The following is a 5200-nucleotide window of genomic DNA, read 5'->3' as shown; positions in this document are numbered from 1 at the left end:
GAGAATGATAGACACTTGGAATAAGTGACCAAGTAGTGTGGTAGACAGTAGGACTTTAGAGACTTTGAAAACTGGACTTGATGTTTTTTAAGAATTAGGTGGATAGGACTGGCGAGCTTTGTTGGGCTGAATGGCCTGTTCTCGTCCAGATTGTTCTAATGTGCTTATGCACGGTGAGGCCTGCTTCCTTACGTTAGGGTCATTTAGTCTTAAGGGTAACGGCTGTCCTTTGTTGCACTTTAAAATATGAGGGGGGGTCTAAGTTAGAAAGTGGGATTTATTAAGAGAATGGAAAGCTGATAGTGTCATTTCTCTTTGTCTAGCCTGGCGGTGCCCGGATTCCAGCAGAATGAAAAGGTCTTATCCTTGCAGCCACTTGTGCACCCGAGTTACCTTCAAACACTCCATGCCGCGGGGTACTCCAGTCACTAAGTGCAAGTTACTGTGACTCGCTGGAGTCGACTGTGAAGCTTACTGTTTGATCCAAGTGCCGGGGGGCTGCTGTCTCAAGGGGTCCTTTTGCTGTAAGACAATGACAGACACCAAGGCTTGTCTGGAGAAACTGAAGTTGGAGGTATTCGCCAGGTTTGGCACCGGTGAGATTTGGGCCGCTAAAAAAAACATCTGGGTGGTCCGTCGATTCAAGATAGATGACGACGTAAAGAAAGCAGTGCACGAGTGGTTGGCAAGGACGAGACAAAACCTTTTATTCTGCTGGAATTGGGGCTCTGTCAGGCTATTGAGAAGGGTGGAGACGACATTTAGAAATGACATTAGTAGTTTTGTTAAGGTTGGTTTTCATTTTTCCATCTTCTAACTTTAGCTGGACTCCCCCTCGTATGTTTACATTTGATAGATGATGTAGCAGGTCTGTATTTTCAGCTGTTACTGGCATCTTATAAGTGGGCACCAATCCACTTGGCGCATGTGTTCTTAAAGTTTTAGCTTTTAAAAATGTAATGCATATCTATAAAGATTCAGTTTGGGATGGTGGAGGGCCAGAGCCTATCCGAGAAGCAGCAGCAGCAGCAGCAGCGAGGCAGTAAACGGCTCAGTACCTGGTGCTTGTCTATCACCGGGCGTCCAGTGTCTTCAGACAATATTCAGACCCCTTCACTTTTTACACATTTTGTTATTTTGCAGCCTTGTGCTAAAAGTATTTAATTTTTTGTTTTTCCCCTTTAATTATTATTTATTTATTAATTCCCCTTAATTTCCTATCTATCTATCTATCTATCTATCTATCTAGGAACACTCAGTACCTCAGAAAGTGAAAACAGGATCTTTAGGAATTTTTGAAAAGTTATTAAAAATAAAAAACTGAACTCGGTCATTGACACAGGTGCCCGGAGCGTTTACCCCGAGCTTTGCACTCCTGGATTTTCTGTTCTTCTTCTCCAAGCTCTTGTCAGGTTGGATGGTGACCATCAGCGAAGAGCGGTCGTTGGGTTCTCTCCAGAGATTTTTTTTTTTTTTTTTTCCCGATCGGGTTCAAGTCTTGCCCTCCCACATTGCGTCGTCTTTGCCCAGTCTGAGGTCCAGTGGGTTCTGTCGCAGGATTCCATTAAGAATCTTTTTCTACTTTGCTCTGTTCAGCTGATGGAAAACAACCCCATGGCACGATGCTGCAACCGCCATTGTCTCACCGCTGGAAGAGCATTGTGTGTGTGATGAGGTGGCGTTGAGAACTGAGACCAAACAGTCCAATCTCATCTTGTTTCTCATAGTCTTTAAAGTTCTTTCAATGCCTTTTTTGCAAAATCCAGCTGTGTCGTGTGGAAGTGGCGATTGTCCTTCTGGAAGTTTCTCTTATCTCGCCATGGATTCAGTGGAGCTCAGCCAGAGTGACCATCAGGTTCATGGTCACCACTCTTACTAAGGCACCTTTTCCCATAATTGCTCAGTTTGGCCGGGTGGCTTCCAAACTTCTTCCATTTAAGAATGATGGAGGCCATCGTTCTCTTGGGATACTTCACTGGTGCAGGTATCTTTTGTATTTTGGAGTGCTGGGTGGTGATCAACCTCCTCCTAGTTTTCTATGCAAAGTCTCTGGTGCTCAGCCATAGTGATCATGGGTGGTGGGGTTCTTGGTCACCTCACTTACCAAGGCCCATCTCTCAGGATTGCTCAGTTTAACCTCGGCTCTAGGAAAAGTCTTTGGTGGTTCCAAACATTTGAGAATTATGGAGGCCCAAGGTGCTCTTGGGAGGCTTAAGCGCTGCAGGGATTTTTGTAGACGACCCAGGACCTGTCTCTTAAGCTCTACAGGCAATTCCTTCAGCCACATGGCTTGGCTTTTGCTCAACTGGGGGGGACCTTCTACAGCTAGCGGTGTGCCTGCCCTAATCAGTAAACTGAGTTGACCACAAGTGGACTCCAAACAAGGTGTAGAAACACCTCAGTGATGAGCAATCGAATGGGATGCACCTGAGCCAAAGCAAAGGGAGGGTGGGATATTTCAGCTTTTAACATATTTCCAGGAATTCCTAAAATCCTGTTTTCACTTCCTCATTCTGGGGCATTGAGTGTTGTAAGGAGAGCGAAGAAAAAAAATTATTTAAATTCTTTTCTGTGTACGACTGTAATGTGGAAAAAGGCAAAGGTACTTCTCTGAAGACGCCGTCTACACCCATCCACTAACTAAATGGTCCAGTTTGGAATGGCCAGTTAGCCTAAAGCACTGGGGATGGAGGAGGAAAACTGGAGGGCCCAGAGCAAGAGTGTCCAACTCTGGGCCTGGTGGGCCGCAGTGGCTGCAGCTTTTCCTAATCAGTGACCAGTTTTCATTGCTAATTAACTTCTTTTCCTTTCATTTTCATAGCCCTGTTTTTAAGGATTCGGTCCTCAGAATTGATTCCTTTCTTCATTAAATGGTAGCCAAACAGAAATGAGACGTGAAACGAGCCGACAGATGAGCAGCTAAACTGGGATTTCAAACTCCAACCAATCTCTTAATTCTTCTTTTTCTTTCGGCTGCTCCCATTAGGGATCACCACAGTGGATCATCTTGTTCCATCTCTTTCTGTCCTCGTCATCTTGTTCTGTCACCCCCATCACCTGCATGTCCTCTCTCACCACATCCATAAACCTTCTCTCAGGCCTTCCTCTTCTCCTCTTACCTGGCAGCTCTATCCTTAGCACCCTTCTCCCAATATACCCAGCATCTCTCCTCTACACAAAGTAATCTCGCCTCTCTGACTTTGTCTCCCAACCATCCAACTTGAGCTGACCCTCTAATGTCCTCATTTCTAGTCCTTAATAAGATTAATATCTTACTAATAATAATAATAATATCAATATCTCTTAATAAGAAGCCGATCCTTGCTGTTCATTAAACCCGTTATTTAAACCCATGGCTTGTTGCTGCTCTCATTCTGCCAAAGCACACATTTTGAAAACTGTTTTTTCTGTTTTTTTCTAAGAACATTGTCTGCAGTACGAGGGTGTTGTACCGTGTTAGCCATTATGAGAAGTCAAGCAGAATGACCTCTTTTATTGGCTAACTAAAAAGATTACAATGTGCAAACTTTCGAGGCAACTCGGGTGCCGCCTTCAGGCAAAGATGTAATACAGAAACTGGAGTCTCTTGCTAAATGAATCTCAGCGTCAAGAGGCCTGTTATTTTTTTACATTTATGATGTCTCACTTAAAGGTTATCCTAGTGTGTATATAAACACCAGGAACTCCACTTTCTGTATTACATCTCGCCTGAAGAAGGGGCCTGAGTTGCCTCGAAAGTTTGCACGTTGTAATCTTTTTATTTAGCCATTAAAAGGGGTCATTTGTCTTGCCTAAGAACTCCCATCAAAATGTTTTGGTGACCTGAGAGATCAACCTTCACCTCTCTCTATTATCAGAAACTGTGTGATAGGCACAGGTGGTGGCGCTGCTCGTTTCGTGTCTCGTTATTGTTTGGCTGCTAATTCAGAAAAAAGAGAAATTTAAATTCAAGTTAATTAAAACGAAGGCAAAAGACAACTGGTCGCTAATGAAGAAGACGGTTAGAATGAAAACCTGCATCCACTGCGGCCCACCGGGACTGAAGTTGGACACCCACGACCCACAGGGAGACCCACGCATACAACAGAGGACGTGTAAACTCCATTCAGACAATGACTAAGCACAGGATTTCGAATCCGCAAAACACTGGAATCAGCGAGTTGGCAGGAGTGCCCACTGTGCCACCTTAACACAAACGCAGTAGTAGACCGAGTTTAGGTTAAACCGTACATGAGGCCCAAGTGGCCCAAGGAGAGAGACAGTTGTGTCATGGTGGCACAGTGTTAGCGCTGCTGCCTCGCAGGAAGGATTCACGTGTGGAGTTTGCATGGTGGTCCTCCCAAAGGCCAAAGAATTGCCAGTTAGGAGGACTGGCGATACTAATTTTGCCATCATGTTTGATTGGTGTGTGTGTGTTTGCCCTGTGATGATCTTGTGTTCTTTGCTAACTGCTTTTAGGCTCCAGCACACTGAACCCATGACCCTGTTGAGGGCTAAGTGGATTAGAAACTGAGTTGTGTAAGGAGGTGGGCTAAGGCTGGCAGACAGTGTAGTGCTGTGGCTGCGGGTTCAGATCCCACGAGCAGGTCACTTCACCTGCCTGTGCTGCACTCAAACAAATGTCATATAACCATCTTGTATTGTAGAGGTTGTAAGTCACCTTGGATAATAAGATGCATCGGGCAGTAGAAGGTGCTGAACAACAGAGGTCTGCCTTAGTGATGTGTGTGTGTGTGTGTGTGCATGTCGTGTTTAGATGGAGGGCTTGAGCTTTGGCTGGAGATCGTAGTTTTCCCTAAAACTTGCTGCACTCTCCTCCGAATCCCACTGTGCCTGAAGCAGAATGGCCGCCTTAGATGCAGTAAGCCCGATACGACCGCACTACGTGTGACGCTGACCTTGCCTGTGCTCGTTCTTTATGAATGGAGCTCCTGCAAGCAAACTGCTTTTTAGGTATAAATCCAAGTAAAAATCGATCCCCTTCTAGTTTGTAATACGGGATCTTGTCTTGTGTGTCTGATGTGTTTAACTTACAGACTTACTAGCCCCTCTAACTGAGCCACACGGCCTGCGGGGGGTACTGGCAGTGGACTCGGCGATTCATCGACGTGTTTCGCTGAGCAGCTTCACTTCACCGCTGGTGGGGATCACCAGCCTCCTGTCGCGCTCGAGGGCCATCTGACTGCCTTTGGCCATTTGG

This window comes from Polypterus senegalus, chromosome 3, assembly GCF_016835505.1.
Source record: "Polypterus senegalus isolate Bchr_013 chromosome 3, ASM1683550v1, whole genome shotgun sequence".
In the NCBI taxonomy this organism is placed as follows: Eukaryota; Metazoa; Chordata; class Cladistia; order Polypteriformes; family Polypteridae; genus Polypterus; species Polypterus senegalus.
This window is presented reverse-complemented; position numbering follows the sequence as displayed.